At 37.8% G+C, this 26847-nt stretch overlaps 1 long non-coding RNA gene and 1 pseudogene across 2 annotated transcripts in view; one reads left to right on the top strand and one right to left on the bottom strand.

The window, feature by feature from the left end:
* LOC114676278 (uncharacterized) overlaps positions 1–9042 on the top strand; it is a 56375-nt gene extending 47333 nt beyond the window's left edge. The window contains exon 3 of the long non-coding RNA XR_003727157.2: positions 8551–9042. This is a non-coding gene — a long non-coding RNA (uncharacterized LOC114676278). The remainder of the gene's footprint in view (positions 1–8550) is intronic.
* A 2044-nt stretch (positions 9043–11086) lies between these two features.
* LOC710859 (large ribosomal subunit protein eL19 pseudogene) lies at positions 11087–11965 on the bottom strand (annotated as a pseudogene). The gene has a single exon (XR_001443147.3). The product of XR_001443147.3 is annotated as a large ribosomal subunit protein eL19 pseudogene (transcript).
* Between the last annotated feature and the right edge of the window lie 14882 nt (positions 11966–26847).

Here is a 26847-nt window from a genome sequence, read left to right on the forward strand (position 1 = left end):
TCAGAGAATTTGCATTTCTAACAAGTTTCTAGGTGATGGCAATGCTGCTGGTCTGGGGACTGCACTTTGAGGACCACTGATTTAGGCCACTTGTTCTCAATTCTGGCAACACAATGGAATCATCTGGGGAGTTTTAAAACCCACTTGGTCTGGGGTAAAGCCTGAATATCAGGAATCTTCAAAGCTTTCCTGGTGATTGTAAAATACAATGAGAGTTGGGAGACTCTGATTTACAGTATGAGCCCTGCTTGAGAAAAGCACATGGGACAATTTATTTCTTTCTCCCTTCAAGCGGCAGTGGATATTTACTTAATCTGTTTGGACGTTCAGTTTCCAAGATATAGTTCATTATGTATGTTACATCTACTATATCTCTGATATATTCCCTTATTTGACTTTGTGGCCTTTTTCCCCAGATCATCATAGACTGTGCTTTCCAATCCAGAGGGAAATTGTGGCATTTGTTTATCTGAAATGACCCATTTAGATGGATTTGCAATTTAAAGGGAGATTTGGAAATGTGGCATATTTCATTTCATTAATGGAAGTGACATGGCTCATTAAGCCCCACCAGTAAGTTTCTACTTGAAAAACTTTATAACTTCCTGGTCAGCCTTGGGGCCTTTGCATACTCAAAAAACACATTTCAGTTTGTAGGAGTTAATAATTTGGAATTCACAGTACTTGATTCTAGGTTGTCTGTATTAACAAGCTGGTAGCAACCAGGACTAAAGTGCTAGACAGTGCCTTTTGCACTCAGGAAGTCATCGTTTATTTCTTATTTCTTGGTTGATTTATACTTAGCTAATTACTGCTCTACTCTTGGCCAGTTATAGTTTCTTCTCTAGGATCCGTGATTCTGAAAGTTTGTAGTTGTGGCCAAGTTATAATGAATTCCTTTCGGCATTCCTATAACCAAATTACATTAATCAAGCTTAAAGAACTCTCCCCAGATTCTGCAACATTAATAAAACAAAACAACAATAACAACAAAACACATTGTGACATAATCAAACCTATTCGTGGTACTGTTAAAGGGTATGAATACTGGAGTCTGAATACCAGGACACAATTCCTATATAAAACACTTTACTTTTCAGGCAAATTACATAATTTCTCTGAGTTTTAATTTCTTCACCTGTAAACTGGGCATTTTAAATCACCTGGTTTTACTACCTCACAGGTTGTATCAAAAAACACGAAGTGTGTGTTTTCTTTCTGTAAACTGTTAAATAAAATACAAATGTTATTTCTACCATAGTGCTTGCAGAAAGTAAAATTCCAGAAAATAGACTTTTAGGGATAATTGAGGCTTCAGCACAAATATTTTTTATTTCAATTAGAATGGAAATAAACATACTTTTCTTCTGTGTTCAACAATCCTGGGACCAGACCAAATAACTTACCTACTTGCTCCAGGAAATTCTTGTTCCCAGAGACTGACTGAGAACCAATTAAACGACTGACTTACCAAGAGTAACAGCTTGTTCATCAATACTCACTTCTATACCCTCTCCTCACTGTGCCCAACAACCCAAAGATATTGTATTATAAACTCTGCCCAATCCTAGTTTCCTGCCTTGCAAGACTTGCCATAAAAGTCATCCATCCCAGGTACTAAAATACTATAAATATCCTCTCCCGGCTTTCCCCTTTTGAGACACAACCAAGATTTTGCCAAGGTGGTGTTTTCTCTTTCCACAATAGGATGAAAAGCTTAGCCTTGCTTGATCAACAGGTTTTTCTGGTAGTTTTTTGGGAAATACACATAATCCCATGAAAAATCTTCCCTAAATGTAGTATTCCAACTTTCTTTCTTCCACAGCAGGATGGCCTAGTGGAACACACTATTCAGTGCCCTGTGTGATCATTTAAAATATGAATATTTTATCCAAATATGTAGTCCTCTAAAGTTCCAATACTCTCAATGTGAATGGTTGAGTCCTAGTTGAGAGTGGAATGAAGTAGTCCCCAAAGCTGCTGCCTCAGAATTTGGGGCCCAATAATAGGGCAATTCAACTTCCATGGGAGTTTCTGGTGCCTAGTCAAGAGCTGAGGTCTTCTGGATTAATGTTTGTTAATTACAGCATAGTTGAGGTGTTCAGACTTCAGTGTATGTAAAATCATTGGAGAAGTTTATTTGTAATGTAGATTTCAGAATCCCATTCCCAGAGAGTCTAATTCATAGACATAGAATATAGGGCCCCAGATCCATATCTTAAGTCTATAGTCTTTTACAGACCATATTTTGAGAAATATTGAATGATTATAGGGGAAATAAGACCCTTGTGGATGCAGGAAACTGGTTATGATGAAAATCTTTAGATAATATCTAGTAATGAGGCACAATTTCCTGAAATAATACTGTTTATTCTGGGCTTTAGTTTCCTCATTTGCAAAACAGAATTGCTAAGATTTATTAACCGCAGAGTCAAAGTATATTTAGGTTCATGAGCTGCCCGATTCTCCTTGCTTGATGCCCTGCAAATAAAAACGCTCCTTTCTCCTGCTGCAAACCTCAGTGTGGATGTTTGGTCTTACTGCTCCAGACAAGTGGACACCAGTTTGGTGCAGTGACACATGGGGCCAGGGAACAGGCTCCTGCTATGCCATTGCTCTGTCATCCTCAGCATGTGGCTTCCACGTTATAGTTTAAGACTCATGCAGCCACCACTTCTGCATTCCAGGCAGCAGGAAGAAGAAGGGAGAGCAGAAGACAGGAATCTTCTCCATAAGGCACTTCCCAGAAGTTGCACATGTCCCTTCTACTCACATCTCATTGGCAGAATTAAGTCACGTGATTATACCTGACTAAAACAGAGGCTGGGAAATGCAGTCCTTGTTCAGAGCAGCCAAGTGTCTGGCTAACATTCAGCAAAGGAAAGCGTATCTATTATTAAGGAGGGGGAGAGAACAAATTATTGGTTTCTGCTACATGGATGTTGTATAAAGGGCCTTAACTATCATGTTGGAATAGTTTGTATTTAATTCATAAAGGAATATGGAGACAATAAATTGTTTTGAGGCAAAAATGTGACATTATTTTAGGAATATAATCCATCTTCCAGTGATCTGTAGGAGGGACTGAAAAAAGGAAAACTTGAAGCAGGAAGGGCAAATCTGTGATAGCAACAGGTAAAGCAAGAGGTAATGTGGACGGAATTTAGCAGCAGCAGTAAGAATAGAAAGGAGACACTCAACTGAAAAAATGGAACCAAAAAATTTGGTAACTGAATTTACTGTGTGGATGAACAATGAAATGAGAATGTCAAGCTTCAATCATGACTGCCCAGAATGGAAGAGCACAAGCTCAAATGTGACCCTGTAGATAAGTAACTGGGCAAAAATGGGCTAGCATATTGCACAATAGGAAGGCAGGGGGCATTCCTGGGGCCTAGCAACAGAAAAGCTGCTCAGGGCTCTGGAGACACCACTGCTCGGACTTCGAATACCACTAGGATGTCTAGGGGCAGGGAGATAGGAGTCTCAAAAGAGACTCCTACAGCAGAGGAAATAAAACATTTATCAATATCTCCCATTGAAAAATCTCAACCTACCCTATTAAATGAGTATAAAATACTTAGGTAACCACTTCCACCCTAAGCCTCCAAGATGGATAAGGATTATAAAATAGTCAGCATTTCTACATGCTCTCTAACAATATCTAAGAGCTGACATTTATGTAATGTTTTGTTGTTTTTATTTTTTTTAATTCATTTATTTACTCATTCTCTTAAATGGGATTCCCATTTTACATGTGAGAAAACTGAGAAACAGTCATGTTGACTAACAGTCATATTGCTGGAAGAGGTAAAGCTGAGATCCTAATCTGGGCCTTTCTGCCTCATCATCCCAAGGTCTCCCACCTCAGTTACATGAATGAGCAGAAAGTGATCACTTCTGGATTGTGAGGATGTGCATGCATGCTGTCAATTTTGTTGATCGCAAAGAGCTAAGAATGCCCTGAGTAATCTGGAAAACACAACTGTTATCTCACTTCCAGAAAAACTGCTTCCGTGTGGATTGGTAGTCAGTGTTCCTGAAATATGAGAGTTTTCTCTTTACTTGGGACATTGAGACCTAGTGATGTTTCGGGCTTTCTGAAATTTCTTGAACGTATTCTCTTGGTTGGTGTGGCAACTGCTTCTGTTGCTGCTTCTGACGTACGCAGGCCTTTCATGTTGCTCACTGAACTTACTGAGACTTCTGGGTTGGCTCATGATCCAGATGCATTCCTTCAACTCTTCCCACCTGAACTCATAAACACACAAACGCTGCTTTGAGCCTCCTTCAGAGAATAAAATCTCTGTTAACCTGGAATAAAATATATCTAGTAAATAAATAATAATGTATTGCAGTTGTGGATGACATAAGGAATTTTGAAACAGCCCAAACATCTCATCACAAGGTTTTATGTGCCCTACTTTTGTATCATCATAAGCTTATAATGAAAGAGCTACTCAATGAAACGTTATTTATTTATTTATTCATTAAAAAATGGTAAAGGAGCAGTCAAGAAATTGAATGTGGTTGTGGTTTTTATCATATTAGAAAAAAAAGAAAATGACTGGAAGGAAATATACCAACATGCTAACATTGGTTACATAGCCTGTAGCACATTTAAACAGAAAGAAGTCTTGTCAAAGGAACATTTTGTGAGAACTGCAAATCAATAGAACACCAGCATCTGAACTGTTAGATTTAGTTCAGCTATTGATCAATAATAATAACAAGAGGGGTTCTTTACTTAAGACTTCACGAAGTGAATAGAAATTTGAAGAGAATGACTAAACCCATGCTTTAAAGCAAGAATTATATGCAGTCTTACAAGAGAGTTGAAAGCATGATGAAGAATCAAGTCCTGGAGTCAGACTACTAATTGCATGGCTTTGGGAAAGTTACTTAACCCCTTTGTGCTTCTATTTCCTTTTTTTTTTTTTTTTTTCCTTAAATGGTGTTGTTGAGGATGAAATAAAACTACCTGGCAAACAATAAGTACTCGATAAAAGTTACTAGAAGCATTCTGACATTGATTCTCTTTCTTTTCTTGCTAAGAAAATGTTGATAAGCATTAGTCATATGTAACAAAAGAATGACTGTGTCCAGTGTTTGGAAACATATTTGGTACCTCCGTCTGCTTGCTTAGGCAAAGCTCCCTGAGTGATGTAGCCCTCAGTTCTTGTCTTTGATCTGGGAGCTCTGTAGTCTCTCCTTTGGGTGGAAAATTAACCCCATATATGGGATCCAAAATGAAGTTAATTTCCACAAGTGGGAGGAAAAACAGACGCCATGACATTTCCTATGTAATGCCGTCATGTGTTCTCCTCCACTCTGCAGCACACCGGGGTGGCACAGCTCCAATACGCAGCCTGCGTTATGTTAAAGGCTTGACTAGAGGGTAGGATGGAAGGGCCACACATAAGCTGCAGGAGGGGGAAGGTATCAGGAGGAAAGGGACAGAATAGGATGATGGATTAACAGTCATGCTCTGCTCTAAATTCACTTTGTGATGTTGGGCAAGTGGACTCACTCTGATATGACCCTTGGTTCCTCCCTGGGCAAAATGAGGGGGCAGAACTGAGTAAATTCCTTCCAACACTAACATCTATGATTCTATATTCCCCTCCCAGTGACCACTTCCTCCGAAAGTACAGCTGACTCACATGACCCCAGGCAGCTTAAGATATGCTCCAAGCCCTTTCTCATCAGTAGAGCCTGACTAGTATCAGACTGAATTTAAGGCTGTTTAGCAACTGTCCTGCCTGCAGTTGGGGGTGGAGGAGGTGAGCTCCCCATCTGCGTAGGCTGGGGGCTCTGCATTTATCCACTGTGATCATTGCCATGGTCTATTGCTGCCTCGTCTTTAAAAACTGTTTACTCTGCCTTTCTCTCTCTCCCAGCATTCTTCTGAATTGGGCTGGATGATTTCTTCTTTTCCTTTTCAGAAGTTCAGTTTACCTTCAGCTTTAGCTTGGAGCATTGGTGATGAAAGAAAAGAGATCATATTTCCTCTAGTCAGAGCTGTATTTTCAGGGCACAGCTGCCTGGACCCACTAGAAATATAACAAGAGTACATATGAGGTCATGGGCAAATCCCATCCAGCTCCCTCCTGATAGGAGAAGAACCCAATGAGAGTTTAGTCTCTGGAAAGTCAAGCTTAGCCAGGCTTGTGGGCTGGATGCTGGGTGCTGGTGTCATAGTGGATCAGTTGAAGGGAGGGTGTTTTTCTAGATTCTGGATGGAGCTCCAATCTTTTCTCTAATTCTAAATTCTCATGACTGCTTAAGGGCTAGGAGAGGCCTTGATCTTTGATTCACGGAACGTTGAAACCAGAATGTCTCCAAGAGCTGTTGTGTTGTGACACTGAAGCACTGTTTATTGATTCCCTGAAAAGCCCTAACAAATATAACTAGCGCAGAATGCACTTTGGAAGGCCATCTAGTTGAATTAGGAATCTTGTAATTCCATGTTCATGTCACCTGTGCGTGTGACCAATATACACACATGTACAGATTTGCGCATGAAGCAGGTGACTGGGGAACGAATGACCTGTTTGCCAAAGCATTTGGAATATTCACTCCAAGACAGCAAAAAGCAATAAATTCAGGTCTTTGAGCTGGTAATCATATCTATATGTACACAGTATTAATTATGTTATTTAATGTTCACTATGATCTTATCAGATTGGGGCTGCTATTCTCCACACTTAATGCACGGGGAAAAAAGGCTTAGAAAATTTAAGTAAAATTTAACAAACTCACAAAGCTGCTCATTGTAAAAACAGAATTTAAACCAAAATAGTCCATCTGTGGAGCTGTGCATCTATCAGAAAAACTATACTGCTCCCCTTCATATGGTCTCTGTCCCAATGACATGGTGAATACTTTTCATTTTGCAATGAATTTCATTTAGTGTAGGTTAAGAACCAGGATTTTGGAGCTTTGCTACTGCCTAGGTTCAAATCCCAGTTCTGTCATCTGTTGTTAGAATCTTGGCCAAGTTGATTAACCTCTGTGCCTTACTTTTCTCATCTATAAAATGGGGATAATAATAGTGTCACTCTCATAAAGTTGTGAGGATTAAATGAGATAACATAAGCAAAGGTCTTAGAACATAGTAATGCTAGCCATTATTATCTTGTTAGCTATTATTAGTAGCAAACATTTGTTGATTACTTACTATATTTCAGGTATAAGGTTCTTAGATGTAGGCAGAGGGGAGGGACAGGATATTATGGTTAATAAAAAAAAAAAAGAAGTTATAGAGAGGGAAAGATAGTTTTAAACCAATCGTGATGTAAAGTGTTATAATCCATAGTGGACACTAAGAAAGGATTGACAGGCAGAGATAAAGTTGCAAAGGGAGGTTTGGGACCAGACTTGAAAGGATACAGAAACTGCAAGTGCTAAAGGGTTGGGACTCTATCCTGTGTAGGCAATGTAGGCAACCAAGGAGCTGAGATGTTTTTAAAATAGTGGTTGGTGGCACAATCATTTAAGGGTTTTACTAACTGCTGTCTGAACCCTATTTAATCAAAGGTGAGTATTAAAAAAAGATCCAAGAGAAGGGGAATGGTCCTTACAAAAACATTTTTGCCAGATTTTTTAAAATTCTGTTTGCAAGCTGATCTGTAGATTTTATATAACATAAAAATATTCTCTGTACCAAAAAAGGACTTCAAATCATTTTATATCCTGATCCCATATGCATTGTGCAAATGACTCTCATTGACTTAATACATTTGGCACCCTCTAGCATGTATAAAACATGCTTTATAAATAGTAACATAGACCATGCTGCCAGGGCCTCCTCTTGACTCAGGCAAAGATGACAGTGTATTCTCTTAAGAATATGAGATAATGCATGAGGCAGTTCTTGCAATATGTATGCCAGAGAAGGTTTGAGTTGGGGCATAATCTCCAGGGAATGGTAATAATTCTAAAAGTCAAAGCTATGGTTGACTGGTTTTTACAGCAATAAACCCAACCTGTTCCACCAGTTCCAATCTGCATGGTTGGTTAAGTGACCAGCATGACCAGCCAGTCATTCTCTGCTATGTATGCCCAGCTCAAACACAGAGAGCCAAATGAAGTGGAAAAAAACCCATGTTAATAAAGGAAGAGCTGAGGATGTGCAAGGATTTAGCACAAAATATTCACCACAGTGTTAATTAAAATAGTAAGGATGCCCAACATTTGGTAAAGTGTTTGACTATTATAGTACACCTGTAAGACTCACTACTTCATCGTTATTGAAAAGGATGATCTATAAAAGAATATAATAACACAAGGGAGTTATACCACAGCAAATGATAATTTTAAAAAGAAAGCTTCTAATATTATATGCATAATAAAATCTTATTATTGTAAAAGAAAAAAGATTCATGTTTTAATAGGTATTATCTTTAGAGGTTGAGATTGTTGGGGACTTTTGTTTTATTCTTTTGCTTATGTATACTATTTAATTTTTCTATAGTGAAGATCTATTAATTTTATATCAAAAGTTAAAAAGAAATTATCTTCCCCTCTCTTCCTGAGTGTTGCCTATAGAGGTGAAAGCCATCTCCTTCTTGACACCATGGCTACCATTAGACCCCTCGTGAAGCCCAAGATCATAAAAAATGGACCAAGAAGTTTATCCTTCACCAGTCAGACTGACATATGAAAATTAAATGTACCCACATAGCAGGAACCCAGAGGTATTGAAAACAGGATGTGGAGAAAAATCAAAGGCAAGACCTTGACCCCCAACACTGGTTGTGGGAGCAAAAAGAAGCAAAGCATGTGCTCCCCAGTGGCTTCCAAAAATTCCTGTTCCAAAATATCAAAAAGCTGGAAGTGCTGCTGATATGCGACAAATCTTACTGTGCTGAGATTGCTCAACACGTTTCTCCAAGAACAGTTAAAGCCACTGTGGAGAGAGTAGCCCGGCAGCCCACCAGAGTCACTAGTCCCAGTGCCAGGCTGCACAGCAAGAAAAATTAATAGACAGCTCATGTACACATTTTATTTGCGTTAAATAAAGCTATAAATACTCTGTCATCTGGCATCCTCCCCGTTAAAAACATACAAAAACCAAAACCAAGAAAATCTAAATAAAAGAATAAAATATTTGTGGGTGCTTTATACGTGTTACTCACTTAGTTCTCACACAAGTCCTATCAGATGGTGTGGTGAAAACCATCAGTGTTCTCCCAAATCCGTGTGTTTCATGGCATTTCCAGCCTCCTTTGCTGTCAGATTGGGTCATATAAAAGACTTCTGACAGATGAAATATAGACAAGAGTTATGAACCCCTTCCAGCCTGGCCTTGCAATAGCCTACAGTGCTTTTTGCTCTCTCTCTCTTTCTCTTCTTCATCACACTAAAGGCAAATAACTCCAACTCGTGGCCCAATTAAAGGAGCTCAAATGTTCAAAGATAGCTGCCCAGGAAAGCTACCTATCTTCAGCCACTTTGTGCTCCTTCTCTCTTTCTGTCATGTGAGGATACAACAAAAAGTTGGCAGTCTGCACCCTGAAAGGGGGCCCGCACTTGGACCCGAGTACACGGGCACTCATCTCACACTTACAGCCTCTGGAACTGTGAGAAATACATTTCTGTTGTTTGTAAGCTACCGCATGTAAGAACTTTTTACAGCCCCCCAAACTGTCTAAGGCAGTGCATTTACACGATTGATATTCACAGTCATTATTGATATAACTGCATCAACATCTAACGTATTTGTGATGTTTTCTATTTGTTGCCCTTGATTTTTGCTTTTATTTTTGTCTTTCACACTTTTGCTGCCTTTTGTGGTTTTAATGAGCACTTTATCTCTTTTATCAACATATCATTTGTAGTTTTTTTTTTTTTTTTTTTAACCCTGGGCAACTGTGCTTTTAATAGTGCCTTTTATACATGGCCATTTAAATAAAGGTTCTTCACAAGTTAAATAATATAATTGCACATTATTTCTAAAAGCCTAGCTTTAAAAGTACTAGGGGATCGAAATGGATGGTGATTTTTTTTTATTCTTATACTTTAAGTTCTAGGGTACATGTGCACAATGTGCAGGTTTGTTACATATGTATACATGTGCCATGTTGATGTGCTGCACCCATTAACTCGTCATTTACATCAGGTATAACTCCCAATGCAATCCCTCCCTCCTCCCCGCTCCCCACAATAGGCCCCAGTGCATGATGTTCCCCTTCCTGTGTCCAAGTGATCTCATTGTTCAATTCCCACCTATGAGTGAGAACATGCGGTGTTTGGTTTTCTGTTCTTGCGATAGTTTGCTGAGAATGATGGTTTCCAGCTGCATCCATGTCCCTACAAAGGACACGAACTCATCCTTTTTTATGGCTGCATAGTATTCTGTGGTGTATATGTGCCACATTTTCTTAATCCAGTCTGTCACTGATGGACATTTGGGTTGATTCCAAGTCTTTGCTATTGTGAATAGTGCCGCTATAAACATAAGTGTGCATGTGTTTTTATAGCAGCATGATTTATAATCCTTTGGGTATATACCCAGTAATGGGATGACCGGGTCAAATGGTATTTCTAGTTCTAGATCCTTGAGGAATCGCCACACTGTTTTCCACAATGGTTGAACTAGTTTACAATCCCACCAACAGTGTAAAAGTGTTCCTATTTCTCCACATCCTCTCCAGCACCTGTTGTTTCTGATTTATTAATGATTGCCATTCTAACTGGTGTGAGATGGTATCTCATTGTGGTTTTGATTTGCATTTCTCTGATGGTGAGTGACGATGAGCCTTTTTTCATGTGTCTGTTGGCTGTATGAATGTCTTCTTTTGAGAAGTGTCTGTTCATATCCTTTGCCCATTTTTTGATGGGGTTGTTTGTTTTTTTCTTGTAAATTTGTTTGAGTTCTTTGTAGGTTCTGGATATTAGCCCTTTGTCAGATGAGTAGATTGCAAAAATTTTCTCCCATTCTGTAGGTTGCCTGTTCACTCTGCTAGTAGTTTCTTTTGCTGTGCAGAAGCTCTCTAGTTTAATTAGATCCCATTTGTCAATTTTGGCTTTTGTTTCCATTGCTTTTGGTGTTTTAGACATGAAGTCCTTGCCCATGCCTATGTCTTTTTTTTTTTTTTTTTTTTTTTGCAGATAAAGGCTTGTTTTATTTTAATGGCTGATCTATGTAGTCACGGAGGCCAGTATGTACAGACAAAGAGGGGAGCTTTTATTTCTTGGTCTCTTCCTCCTTGGACAAAGTCTTAATGATCTCCTCCTTCTTGGCCTGGAGGCGCTCTTCACGGCGCTTGCATGCTTCCTTGGTCTTAGACCTGCGGGCCTCAGCCTGGTCAGCCAGGAGCTTCTTGCGGGCCTTGTCTGCCTTCAGCTTGTGGATGTGTCCCATGAGAATAGGCTTGTTTTTGAACACATTCCCCTTCACCTTCAGGTACAGGCTGTGATACATGTGGCGATCAATCTTCTTAGACTCACGGTATCTTCTAAGCAGCCGGTGCAGAATCCTCATTCTCCTCATCCACGTGACCTTCTCTGGCATTTGGGCATTGGCTGTACCCTTCCGCTTACCTATGCCCATGTGCCTGCCCTTCCGGCGGGCCAAGGTATTTTTCCGGCATTGCGCCCGGGAATGGACCATCACAGGCTTGCGGATGATCAGCCCATCTTTGATCAGCTTTCGGATCTGCTGACGGAAGTTGGCATTGGCGATTTCATTGGTCTCATTGGGGTCTAACCAGACCTTCTTCTTGCCACAGCGGAGGACACTAGAGGCGAGCCTCTTCTGAAGCCTGAGCATACTCATGGCTGCAGCCGCAGCAGCAAAAGGGGACATGCCTATGTCTTGAAAGGTATTACCTAGGTTTTCTTCTAGGGTTTTTATGGTTTTAGGTCTAACATTTAAGTCTCTAATCCATCTTGAATTAATTTTCGTATAAGGAGTAAGGAAAAGATCCAGTTTCAGCCTTCTACTTACGGCTAGCCAATTTTCCCAGCACCATTTATTAAATAGGGAATCCTTTCCCCATTTCTTGTTTTTGTCAGGTTTGTCAAAGATCAGATGGCTGTAGATGTGTGGTATTATTTCTGAGGGCTCTGTTCTGTTCCATTGGTCTATATCTCTGTTTTGGTACCAGTATCATGCTGTTTTGGTTACTGTAGCCTTGTAGTGTAGTTTGGAGTCAGTTAGTGTGATGCTTCCAGCTTTGCTCTTTTGGCTTAGGATTGTCTTGGCAATGCAGGGTCTTTTTGGGTTCCATATGAACTTTAAAGCAATTTTTTCCAATTCTGTGAAGAAAGTCATTGGTAGCTTAATGGGGATGGCATTGAATCTATAAATTGCCTTGGGCAGTATGGCCATTTTCACGATATTGATTCTTCCTATCCATGAGCATGGTATGTTCTTCCATTTGTTTGTGTCCTCTTTTATTCCACTGCACAGTGGTTTGTAGTTCTCCTTGAAGAGATCCTTTATGTCCCTTGTAAGTTGGATTCCTAGGTACTTTATTCTCTTTGAAGCTAACGTGAATGGGAGTTCATTCATGATTTGGCTCTCTGTTTGTCTGTTACTGGTGTATAAGAATGCTTGTGATTTTTGCACATTGATTTTGTATCCTGAGACTTCACTGAAGTTGCTTGTCAGCTTAAGGAGATTTGGGCTGAGACAATGGGGTTTTCTAAATATACAATCATGTCATCTGCAAACAGGGACAAATAGTTCTTTTTTTTTTTTTTTTTTACTTTTATTTATGGTTGCCCTAGAGTTTGCAGTAGACATTTATAACAAATCCAAGTGTACTTTTAAATTACACTATACTTCTGTAGTGCAAGTACCTTATAGTAACAAAATATTTGTAATTCCTCTCTCACATTCCTTTTATCATGTTGTTATTCATTTCACTTATACATAAACATGTATATATGAATACATTGTTTCTGTTATTATTTTGAACAAGCTGTTAGAACAATTAAGAATAAAAAATAAAGAGTTGAAGAAATATATAACACACTAACATTAATGAAAAGAAAACAAGAATAGCTATATATTATTTTCAGACAGAATGGACTACAGAGGAAGGAAAGTTATCAGGGATAAAGAGAGGAATTACATACTGATAAAAGGGTCGTCAATCCTCAGTGAGTATGTGCCTAACAGGAGGGAATTGAAATATGTGAGAAAAAGCTAATAGAACTGTGGAGGAGGATTATGGCAGGATGGCACTGTAGAAAGCACCAGGAACGTGTCTTCTCACCTAAACACCAAGGCACTGGCAGAATCTGGCTAATGTAATGGTTTTGGAACTCAGGAGTCTACTGAAGACTTAAAACTTTCAGGGGAAGGCTTGGATGGTAAATGCTGGTTAATTTCAGTCAATTTCTGCTCTTAGCAGAGGAGCAGTTACCCATCCCCCATGCCTCAGCTCTGGGACAAGCAGCTGTGCACATGTTCCTGGAACAGCCTGCAAACAGCTTGCAGAAGCCAGGTTGGGCTAAAAGGATTCTGTTCTCAAATATCGTGGATTGGTGCTCTTCTGATCTCAGAGATGCAGACAAAGAAGAAGCCATTGCTGTTGCATTTCCCAGCATTGTTGCAAGTCCCTTCCCCCTTGGCTGATGTGACTTCCACAGAATGTAGTATACCACATTAACAAAATGAAGAAAAAGTCACATGATCATTTCAACTGATGAAGGAAAAGCACTTGACAAAATTCAACACCCTTTCCGGATAAAAACATTCCACAATGTAGGAATAGGAGGAAAAATTATGAAACATATGTAAAATTCTCAACATATTAAAGTCGTATGTGAAAAATTCACAATACACATCATACTCAATGATGAAAGACTTAAAGCTTCTCCTCTAAGATCAGGAACAAAAGAAGTATATCCACTTTTATCATTCTATTCAACAGCATACTGGAAGTTCAGCAAGAGCAATTAGGCAAGAAAAAGAAATAAAAGGCATCCAAACTGGAAAGGAAGAAGTAAAATTATCACTGACACAGGTGATATAATCTTATATGTAGAAAGCCCTAAAGATTTCTTAAAAATGCTGTTAGAACTAATAACTGAGTTCAGCAAAGTAACAAACAAAACTCAATTGCATTTCTATACACTTATAATGCACAATCTGGAAAGGAAATGGACAGATCCAACAGGCAGAAAATCAGCAAGGACTAGTCCAACTCAACAACACTATCAATCAAATGGATATAAGGGCCTCTGTAGACTACATCATCCAACAACAACACAGTACACATACTTCTCAAGCTCACATGGAACATTTTCTAAGAGAGACCACATTTCGGGGCATAAAACATGATTTAACAAATATGAAAGAATATAAATTGTACAATGTCTTCTCATAACACAATAGAATTAAACTAGAAATCTGTAACAGAAACATAGGTAGAAAATACTGAAATACTTAGAGATTAAACAACATACTTCTAAATAACACATGGGTCAAAGAAGAAATCACAAGAGAAATTTTAAAATACTTTGAAGTAAATGAAAATGAAAACACAACTCATCAAGATTTGTGGGATGCAACAAAAGCAGTACTTAGAGGAAAATTTATAGCATTGAAGGCATATATTAGAAAAGAAGAAAGAACTAAAATAAATAATCTAAACTTCCACTTTAGGGAACTAGAAAAAGAAGAGCAATAGAAATCCAAAGTAAGCAGAAAAGAAATAATAAAAATTAGAGCAGAAATCAATTAAATGGAAAAGAAGAAATCAAGTGAGACAATTAACAAAACTGAAAGCTTGTTTTTTGAGAAGATGAACAAAATTGAGAAGTCTCTAGCCATATTAGCAAATAAAAAAAGAGAGATCATACAAATTACTAATACCAAAAATGAAAGAGGGAATATTATTATAGTTCCCATGGACATTAAAAGGACAATAAAGAAGTACTATGAGAACAACTCTATGCTTATAAATGTGATAACCTAGATTAAATGTACCAACTCAATGATAGACTCGAGTGGCCAAAACACACACACAAGAAGAAATAGACAATCTGAATAGGCATATATATGTGTGTGTGTGTGTGTGTATATAGATATTTATATGTATATATGTATATATACACATACAATATATGTGTGTCTATATGTATACATATATATTTAAAATTTGAATCAATAATTAATAACCTTCCAGGTCAGGTGCAGTGGCTCACATCTGTAATTCCGGTATTTTGGGAGGCCGAGGCAGGCAGATCACCTGAGGCCACGTGTTGCAGACCAACCTGGGCAATATGGTGAAAACCTGTCTGTTCTAAAAATACAAAAATTAGCAGCGAGTGGTGGCACATGCCTGTAATTCCAGCTACTTGGGAGGCTGAGGCATGAGAATCGCTTGAATCCGGGATGCAGAGGTTGCAGTGAGCCAAGATGGCACCACTGTACTCCAGCCTGGGCAACAAAGACTCTGTCTCAAATAATAATAATGATTATTATTATTATTAACCTTCCAAAACAGAAAGAAACAGGTCCAGATGAGCTCACCAGTAAATTCTACCAAAAATTTAAGAATAAATTATACCAATTCTACAATATTTTGCAGAAAATAGAAGCAGAGGGACTACTTCCCACCTTATTCTATGAGGCCAGCATTATCCAATACCAAAACCAGATAAAGACATTGCAAAGAAACAAAACTGCAGACCAGTATTTCTCATGAACATAGATACAAAAATTCTCAATAATATATTAGCAAATAGAATCCAGTAGAAAGAATCATACACCACAACCAAGGAGTATTTATTCCAAGTGTGCAAGCCTGGTTCAACATTTGAAAATCAATTAATGTAATCCATCACATCAACAAACTAAAGAAGAAAAATCACACAAACATACCAATTGATGCAGGTAAAGCATTTGACAACATCCAGCACTCACTTATTTTTATAAGAGTTTTTACTCTCAGTAATCTAGAAATAGAAGAGAACTTCCTCAACTTAATATGGAATATCTACAAAATCCCACAGCAAACATCATATTTAATGCTGGGAAACAAAGATTCCTGCTAAGATCAGGAATAAGCTAAGAATACACCCTTTCACCTCTCCTTTTCAACATCATACTTGAGGTCCTAGCTAATACAATAAGACAAGAGAAGAAAATAAAAGGTATAAAGACTAGGAAGAAAGAAATAAAACTGTCTTTGTTTACAGATTATGTAATTTGCTATGTAGAAAATTTAGAGGATCAACAAAAAAATCTCCTGGAACTAAAAAATGAGTATAGCAGTTTTGCTTAATACAAGGTTAATAGACAAAAGTCAATAGTTTTTCTATATAATAACAATGAACAAGTGGAATTTGAAGCTAAAACACACTACCATTTATATTAGCACCCCCCAAAATGAAATACTTAGGTATAAATCTAATAAAATATGTGAAAAGTTTATATGAGAAAAACTGCAAAGCTTTGATGAAAGAAATCAAGGAGGAATTAAGTAAATGTAGAAATATTTCATGTTCATGGCTAGGAAAACTCAATATTGTAAAAATGTTGATGTCAGTTCTTTCCAACTTGATCCATAGATTCAGCACGATTGAAATAAAAATCCCAGCAAGTTATTTTGTGGATATTGACAAACTAATTCTAAAATTTACATTGAGAAGCAACAGATTCCAAATAGCCAATTCAATATTGAAGGAAAAAAACAAAGTCAGAGAAATGATACTGACTTTAATACTTATTGTAAAGCTACAGTGATCAAGACAACGTGGTATTAACAAAGAATAGACAACCAGATCAATGAAACAGAATGGAGAACACAAAGATAGATCCACATAAATGTAGTCAACTGATCTTTGAAAAAGGAGTGAAGACAATACAATGGAGAAAAGACAGTCTTTTCAACAAATGATGTTCAAATAATTGAACATCCACATGCAAAAAATCTAGACAAAGACCTTACACTTTTATAAAAATTAACAGAAAATGAATTATAGACCTAAATATAAAATGCAAAAATAAAGAACTCCTAGAAGGTAATGTAGGTGAAAATCTAGATGAATTGGATACGGTAATGACTTTGCAACACCAAAGGCAAAATTCATGAAATAAAGAATTAGGTAAGCTGGACATTGTTAACATTTGAAACTTCTGCTCTGTGAAAGACAATTGAAGAAAATGAGAAGATAAGCCTCAAACTAGGAGACTGTACTTGCAAAAGACAGATAAAAGACTATCATCCAAAATGTAAAAGAACTCTTAAAACTCAACATCAGAACTCAAACAACCCAATTACAAAATGGGTCAAAGACCTTAACAGACATGTCACCAAAGAAGATATACAGATGCCAAATAAGCATATGGCAAAATGCTATACATCATATATCATTAGAAAAATACAAATTAAAACAATAATTAAATACCACTATGCACCTATTAGAATGGCCAAAGTCCAGACAATTGATAACACCAAATGCTGGCAAGGATGTGGAGCCACAGGAACTCTCATTCATTGCTCCTGGAAATGCAAAATGGCACAGCCACATTAGAAGACAGTTTAGCAGTTTCTTACAAAACTAAACATACTGTTACCATATGATCCAGCAATCATGCTGCTTGGTATCTACCCAAAGGAAATGAAAGTTTATATCCATTCAAGAACCTGTACATGGATATTTATAGCAGCTTTATACATAATTGCCAATGTGGAAGCAACAAAGATGTCCTTCAGTACGTGAAAGGATAAACTGTGGTACATCCAAATGATGGAATATTATTCAGTGCTAAAAGGATGTGAGCCATGAAAAAACATGAAGGAAACTTAAATGCACATTATTAAGTGAAAAGAAGTCAATCCAAAATGGCTATATACTGTATAATTCCAGCTATAAGACATTCTGGAAAAGGCAAAACTATGGAGACAGTAAAAAGATCAGTGGTTGCTAGTGGTTGGGGAGCAAGGAGAGATAAACATGTGGACCACAGAGGGTATTTAGGGCAGTGAAACTGCTCTGTATGATACTATAGTGGTAGGTATATGTCATTATACATTTGTCCAAACACATAGAATGTACTACAGCAAAAATTAATTGTATTGTAAACTATGGACTCTGGGCGATAATGATGTGTTAATGTAGGTTTATCAATTGTAACAAAGGTACCATTCTAGTGAGATGGTGATAATTGGGAAGACTATGCACGTTCAGGGCCAGGGTTGTTAGGAAACCTCTGTACCTTCTACTAAATTTTGCTTTGAACCTAAAGCTACTCTAAAGACAATTTATTAAAAAGAGATAAACCTTTACTATGTTAAGCCATCAAGACGTCAAGCTGTTTGTTTCAGCAGCATAGCCTATCCTTCCTTAATTGGTTTATATTATTGTTATCCCATTTTACAGGTGGTGTAACTAAGGTTCAGATTGTCTTAGTCTGTTTTGTATTGCTGTAATAGAATATCACAGACTGGGTAATTTATAAAGGAAATAACTTTATTTCTCACAATTTTGGAAGTGGAAAAGTCCACGATCACAGTACCGGCATCTGGTGAGGGCCTTCTTGCTGCATCATCCCATGGCAAAATGAAAGAGGGTGAGACAGGGCAAAAGAGAAAGAGAGAAAGCAAGAATTAACTCACTTTTATAACACTCACTCTCATGATAACAAACCCACTCCTTAGATAACGACATTAATCCATTCATGAGCACAGAGCCTTCATGACCTAATCACCTCTTAAAGGTCCCACTTCCCAACACTGTTGCATTGGAGGTTAAATTTCCAACACATGAACTTTAGGAGATAGATTCAAGCCATATCAGAGAAAAAGCAACTTTTCTAAAATTGCAGAACTTTATACAGGGTAAAATTGGAACTAATCCAATGCCTGTTACACTCTAAAGCCATAGACTCTACAACCACCTGTAGAGAGTTATACTTTATTTCCCAGGATGTGAATGCTTTCAAAATATGGTGATTTTTAGAGTGATTGTTAGCTATACCCATGGGCTGATGATGGTGTATATAAAAGCTTGAGGCACATAAAAATCATTTGAAGTGCTGATTTTTAAAATGCCAGTTTCAGGACCCCGTTCTCCTAGATTGTGATTCAGTAGTGCAGGGAAAGGAACATGGAATCTGTATTCAACAAATACTAAAGAACAAACTTGTGCCCACAGTTTTATGAGGCTGTTAGCCTCAGTGATAGACAAGCGCCATCTTTCTGGCTTTCTTGCCCATGACCTCATCTGATGTTTGGGGACATTCTCCCTTCTTTTGTATCTTACACCACCACACACCACAGAAGCTGAAAAATAACAATCACACATGTTCCCAGATCTCAGGTAAATGACCTAGGCTTAGCCTCTCAGACACACCTGCCCCACACTTGGAACCAAAGTTAGTGAAGGAAAGCAGCAGACCTGAGAGAAGCCCTGTGATAATCTTGTGACTCAGTGGGCCAAGCGGCAGTACTGGCAGCATCCTTCCCAGAGAAGTCCTGGGGTGAGGTTTTAGGATCATTCTAGACATAGATCGCTCCAAACCCAGTTCTCCTGCTTTCTTGCCATTTCTGTGAGCTACTCAAAACCCTTTTGACAGTTCAGTTTAAATCCACCAAGTGGATGGTGTGCTGTTGCTTACTATTAAAAACTCTGACTATGAACTGAAATTGCAGCCATCAGTGTTTGGGTACTTCATTCACACCTTGAACACATATAACCCCCCCACCCCCAACTCTCTTTCCCAAGACTATAATGGTACTTCCTTCATCTTCTACCTTTTCCCTGGCCCTCTCAATTCTTCTGTAGACAAACCTCAGGAGACCCTCTCTGGCAAAGGCAGAATTCTCTTACGGGTGGCACTAAAATGGTTAATATTGAACGGGCAAAGGCAGAATCCACTTGAACGAGCTTGGAGAGGAAATCTGAGAATGTGCATATGTATATAAATTTTTTGTCACATATTCTAAAAGTGAATGAGGCCACCTCCCCCATTCTTCTGCTGCTTCACACTGCCTTATAGCTAGAAGTAGAATGGGTTTTGCACAGGGAAATCCAGAGTCTCCATATAGCCTTGTTGTGCTGCTTATGAGAGCAGGATGAGCAGACGATTGGAGTACCCACAGCCCAAACACTCACACTCTAGAAAAGCATAAGGTATAGAAACCCCAGGATACATTCCCGATTGCGGAAGAAATACTTTTCTTTGTTTTTCTTTGACAACTGAATTCATATTTTAGCTTTCATCCTGCCTGGTGGCAGAAACTTAATCTCAGCCAATTCAGGGTTCCCTTTTCTCCCTGAGTTTGTGGCTAGGTTCCAGGAGGCTTATGTCACAGCTTTGGGAAAGGACATCTGGCTCTTGGGAATCATCTGTGAGGCTGGCATCTGCTAAGATTCACAGCGTTTTCTCTCCTGTTCAGTCCATAGGTGTGCTGTTATCCATCCCCACTTCTGACATCTGGGTCTCCCCGAGTGTGGCTCTTTTTTATTCTCTCAGCCAACTTTTTTGTCTACTTTTCCATGTATCTCCCGTCTCTACTTGTGAGCATGCGGGAATTCCATGAGGCTGCTTTAGGCCCCTCATCTGGGACACCCCATAGAACCATCTTTACTGGTCACCTCTGTGTCCTGCTAGTGCAGGATCAACCGGGGAATCTTACCACCCCCCAGATTCTGCTTGGAAAGCAAGAATAGATGCCCTCTGCACGTGGATTCCTCAAACCTAGTTGGGTTTCTGTCACTCCTCCTTCCACCCCCACAGAAGGCAGGGAAGGGGTGAGAGGGAGAGAGTGTGGGAGGTGGGAGAATGGCAGGGGGACCTCTTCAGGGGCCCAGCTTTTTATACTTCCCTCCGGTCCTCTTCTGCCATTAATCCAGGAATTATGTAGAGCTAGATTGGAGGGTGGGTAAAACTGGCTCTGAGCCATTATGTGTTCTTTGAAATCTTTTGTCCTATATCCTGTGCTCTTTCTGGACCCTGCTGTGGCTTAAGGCATTTAGACCTAAAACAGCTTCTCTCCCTCTCTGCTGTGTAGTTCCTACCCTGAGACAAAGTGCACCGAACTCCCCACAAGCTGGAGTGGGAGGAAGAGCTGCAGGAAAATCCTGGTTTGGGGTGGGCACCCAGCGGTTATCTTAAAACATTATTTCACAACAGGGATCTGATATGTAATGTACTGCTGAGGGTTTTTTTTCTTTTTTTTTGGCTTTTTATAAATTTCCAAGAACATCATGCTCCTACCCAGTCTTCCCAGCTAACAGTGATTAGATTATAAGACAGGCATTCAGAAGGGTTAATGGAATTGATCCTTTTGATAATGTCTATTTACTAAAAGAACAGAGATTCTCTTATTTTTATGTACTCTATACATGTAACTTTTGTGTACATTTGAGATGAATTGTGATGAAATGAAGTACACCATTTTCCTCTTCTTGACTTTCACATAAATGACATCATAGAGTATGTACTCTATTGTGTCTGGGTTCTTTTGCTAAGTTTAATATTTGTGAGAGTCACATATGTCATTCCGTGTATTTTTCATTACTGTATAGTATTTCATTGTATAAATAGGCCAGGATTTATTTACTTGTTCTTCTGTTGGTGGACATTTGAATTGTTCCCAATTTTTGGTTATTACGAAGAAAGCTGCTATGAACATTCTTGTACATGTCTTCTAGTAGACACAGGCTTCATTTCTCTTGGATATACACTTAAGAGTGGGATCACAGGGTCAAAAGATAGTTATGTATTAACATTGCTATATAATGCCAAACAACTTCCCAGGACTTGTAGGCATGTATACTGTCACCATCAATATGAGAGTTTCAGTTGCTTGATATCTTAATCAGTAGTTTGTATCATCAGTCTTTAAATTTAGCCATTCTGATGAGTATATAGTGTTATTTCATTGTGGTTTTAATTTCTATTTCCCTTATGAGTAATAATGTTAAGCACTTTCCCATAGCTTTATTAGACAGTTAGGTATTTGAATATCGTCCTTTGCCATGTGTCTCTTCATGTCTTCTGACCTGTCTTTTTTCTTCGTTTTTAGAGACAGGATCTGACTCTGTTGCCCAGGCTGGAGTGCAGTGGAACAGTCATAGCTCACTACAGCCTAAAACTCCTGGCTCGAGTGATCCTCTTGCTTCTGACTCCCGAGTAGCTAGAACTACAGGTGCTTGTGTGCCACCACACCAACTAATTTATTTGCTCATTTATTATTTAGGTGTTGGTCTTTTTTCTTATTGATTTATAGGAATTCTTCATACATTCTGGATGTAAGTCTTTTGTTGGATGCATGTATTCCAAATATTTTCTCTCAGGCTATGGTTTGCCTTTTCATTCCTTTAATGGTGTCTGACTTTTGATGAGTATAAGTTCTTAATTTTAGTGATGTCCAATTAATTAACATTTTACAGTTAGTGCTTTTTGGGTCCTATTTAATCTCTGCTAATCCAAGTTCATGAAGATATTATTCTATGTTTCTTCTAGAAGCTTTATTTTTTTCATCCTTCACATGTGATTTTTACTATCCATCTCAAAATAATATTTTGTGTCTGATGTAGAAGGCAAAGTTCTTTTTTCTATATGGATATATAATTGCTATAAAACCATTACTGAAAAGATTCTACTTTTGCCTTTGTGTTGTTATTGCATATAAAGTAACTGTATGTATGTGGGTATATTTCTAGGCTTTCTAGTTTATTTTGTTGATGTATTTGCCTGTCTTCAGGCCAGTACCACTGTATGAATAGCAAATCTTGAAATTTGGTTGTGTAAATCCTTCAACTTTGTGTTTTTCTTCAGGGTTGTCTTGATTATTCTAGGCCATTTGCATTTCCATAAAAATATTATGAATTTCCACAAAAAACCTACTAGAATTGTGATTGAAATTTCATTGAATCTGTAGGTTAATTTGGGAAGAATTGACATCTTCACGCTATTGAATAATTCAATTTAGCAAGGTTACTCGATAAATCTATGTACATTCCACTATATTATCTGATTAAAAACAGTGTCACTTCTTCATTTCCAACCTTTATATGTATATTTTTCTTGTCTTAATGAACTAGCTAGTTCCTCCGACATAATGCTTAATACCAGTGGTGATAGTGGGCATTCTTGTCTTATTTCTAGCCTTGGGGGTAAGGAGATCAATATTTTACCATTTATGTAATGTTAACCTTAAGAATTTTACAGGTACTCTTGATCAGATTAAGGAAGTTCCTGTCTTATCCTAGTTTACTAAGAGCTTTTATCATGTATAACTTGAATTTTGTCAAATGCTTTTTCTGCATTTATTGAAGTGATACTATGATTTTTCTCTTTTATTTTGTTAATTTGGTGAATTACTTTGATCAATTTTTGAATAATAAATAAGTTTTATAGTTTCTTAAAACTTCACTTAGTCAATGTATAATCTCCTTTCTTTATTAATAGATTCAATGTATTAATGTTATCTTATTTGGGATTGTAATGTCTTTACTTTTAAAACATAGTGGCCTATAATAGTCCTTTCTTAGAATGTACTTGGCAGTTTTTGATATTAGAATTATGCTGGCCTCATAAATGCCCCAAATTTGGAATTGTTTCCTCGTTCTTCTTGAAAAGTATATTAATTTTCCCTTAAGTATTCAGAAAAATTTATCAACAAAGCCATCCTAGCGTACAGTTTTGTTCTGTTTTCTGGGGTGGGGCAGGCTTTTAATTACCGATTCAGTTTTAAAAATCAATATAGGATTACTTATTTTTCCTATTTCCTCTTGCATCAGTTTAAATAATTTGCATTTCTTAAGGAATTTGTTCATTTCAACAATGTTGTAAAATTATTTGACATTTTGTTTTTAAAATTTAGGATCTGTAGTTATACCTCTTTTAAAGTTCCTGATATAGGTAATTTATGATTTTTTTTCTTAATTGTATAGTCAGAATTTATCAATTTTATTCATCTTTCCACTAAAACATTTTTTTGTGTTATTCCTATTTTGTTTCTGCCTCCATTTCTATTTCATCAATTTTTCTTTTTTTCTTTATTTCCAGTCTTTTTGTTTTTTGGTCTGTTTCATTTGTATTTCTTTTTCTTGTTTCTTGAGACGGAAACCCGGTCTGGGTTGTATACCATGATGGTACACAAAATAGTACAAGGACTTGATTTTATATTACCCTGAATCACATACTAAGAAACTTATTCTTTTAAATTATCTTTCAGTCCTTCTAATTAAATCAAGAAGAGTTTCCACTTGAATGTTTTAACAGTTCTCTAATTCTTGCCTATCTTGCTATTTTTCTTTTTTAAGCAGAGAGCAGGCCCAGGTTCAGAGCTTTTGTCAAGCGCCAGGATGGAGCTAAAAGTTAACAACATTGGTTTGCATGGCACTAATTTTCCAAGTTAGTTTCTGTTTATGGCAAATACTCCTGGTTTTCTACTCATGATATAAGATCTCTTTTTAAAATATATGTATCTAAGTAAAAGACAAGTTAGTTTAAAGAAAACTATTAATATGCTGAGGCAAGTACAGTGAAAGGATACTTGAATGACTACATTTGGAACATGCAATTCAGTACTATTGCAAGGTGTTTATTATTATCTTCCAAAAAGCTTCTGTTCCAGATTATAATATTCCAGTGCCTTCTCTGCCTTTGATACAGAAACCTTTGGCCCCTCAGGGAGACGAATCTTTATTTGGTTTTAAGCTCATATCTTTTTCCTTGGACATTTCTTCAGGTATAGAGCACACAACTGAAACCAGCAATGAGAGCTGTTTAAACTTTATTTTGTAGTATTTGTTTTATCTTAGGGCTTTTATTTTTTACTTTTATTTTATTTATTTATTTATTTTGAGTTGGAATTTCACTCTTGTTGCCCAGGCTGGAGTACAATGGCGTGATCTTGGCTCACCGCAACCTCCACCTCCCAGGTTTAAGCAATTCTCCTGCCTCAACCTCCCGAGTAGCTGGGATTACAGGCAGATGCCACCACACCTGGCTAATTTTACATTTTTTGTAGAGACGGGGTTTCTCCATGTTGGTCAGGCTGGTTTCGAACTCCCGACCTCAGGTCATCCACCCGCCTCGGCCTCCCAAAGTGCTGGGATTACAGGCATGAGCCACTGCGCCCAGCCTATTTTAGGGCTTTTAATAACAACCCAGTCTTTCTCTTTCCTTTTTCTTTTTTTTGAAAAAAAAAAAAATACATTCTCCCTGTCTGTTCATGTCAATGGTGCTTAAACAAAAACAAAAGCAAAAACAATCCTCCTGTTTCCTTCCTTTGGGTTCTTACCTAAATACGAAACTGTACATTTTTTTTTTTTTTTTGGAAGATGGTGAGGAGAATTGGCAAAAACTGCCAAGGTTTTTGTTAGACATAATAGACCCAAGTGGGATGCCCTCACCCATGCAAAAAGCCTTATTTGGTTTCCTTCTTTGAACATGTTGATGTTGAATAAATTATCTTAATAAGTATCACATAAGGCAAAAAAATGAAAAACAATTTTTTTAATCCTAAATAGATGGAGAGAAGTATGATAAAACAAATATTGTAAGATGTTAATCGTAGAATCTAGGTGGTAGATATAGGTGTGCTCACTGTCAATTTCTTTCAACTTCTATATCCGACTGAAAATTTTTTACAAGAGATTGGGGAAAAAATCTAACCCATTTTATGTTTTCCACAGGAAGCATGTAGAAAATAGGAGCTTTCAGATCTGCATGCAGTTACAGTGAAATGGTCTATCTGGGTCCCTAAACAGCATCCAGCACATCATGAAGGTTCATCAAATGCTGCTGTGTTGCATGTTTGTAAACTCACAGTCGTCTGACTCACCACCTGTGATTCTACCTGGGAGGCTGGCAAGGCAGATGTTACCACCACCATTGTTCTCTCTTTTCTTTTCTTTTAAGATTAAAACCATTTTATTTTGTCTCTAACACATTTCTCCCCAAGTTGATAGATGCAGTAGTAACCAAGAGTAAAATAGTCACGCATACAATTCATCTTCTCACAGAGAATCATGACTTTACAAACACAGACTTACAATCTATTGGTAAGGAAGAAGGCTGTTTTTAGAGAACAAGCTGCTTGTAAACCTGACTTTGTTATAAAGTACTATTCTTTTTATATAATGTCAAATTGGATGTGCTTAAATTTTATTAAACATTTTTATATCTGGGTTTTTTGTTTTGTTTTGTTTGAGACGGAGCCTTGCTCTATCACCCAGGCTGGAGTGCAATAACATGATCATGACTGACTGCCACCTAGAGAATTTCTGGGCTCAAGTGATTCTCCTGCCACAGCCTCCTAAATAACTAGGACTACGGGTGTACATCACCACACCCAGCTCATTTTGAAAAGATTTGTTTTTTAGAGACAGGGTCTTACTATGTTGCCCAGGCTGGTCTCAAATTCCTAGGCTCAAATGATCCTTCTCCTTCAGCTTCCCAAAGTCCTGGTATTACAGACATGAGCCTCTGAGCCTGGCTCATTGTTCTCTTTTTGTAACTAAAGAAACTAAGGCTCTGAACTAAGTAATGATGACCCTGGGGGAAGCACAAGGCCTCTGATTCCCTTTTTGCTAAGTGCTGCTCTGAGTTAACACAGTGAAAATATCTGATAAGGAATCTATTTAGCCAAGGTATTGGTGGTTCAAAAGTGTTAAATATGCTTCTCCCAAGGGTGTTTGTATTTTTTAAAAAGATCAGTAGAGGAATAACTAAGCCAGTGAAATAACTAAACCTTTAACTGTGTAACTTCAGTCATGGTCAATGGAGACTGTTGGGAAAGGGTGGGTAGAAGATGGGAAAGGAGAGGGCAATTGGCCAGTTGCCAGTCACACCCTGTAAGGAATGAGCTTCTCCATTCACATGCAGAGCTAGCATTGTCAGAAAAATCCCCATCAGTTGAG

This window comes from Macaca mulatta, chromosome 2 (assembly GCF_049350105.2).
Source record: "Macaca mulatta isolate MMU2019108-1 chromosome 2, T2T-MMU8v2.0, whole genome shotgun sequence".
NCBI classification, from domain to species: Eukaryota; Metazoa; Chordata; class Mammalia; order Primates; family Cercopithecidae; genus Macaca; species Macaca mulatta.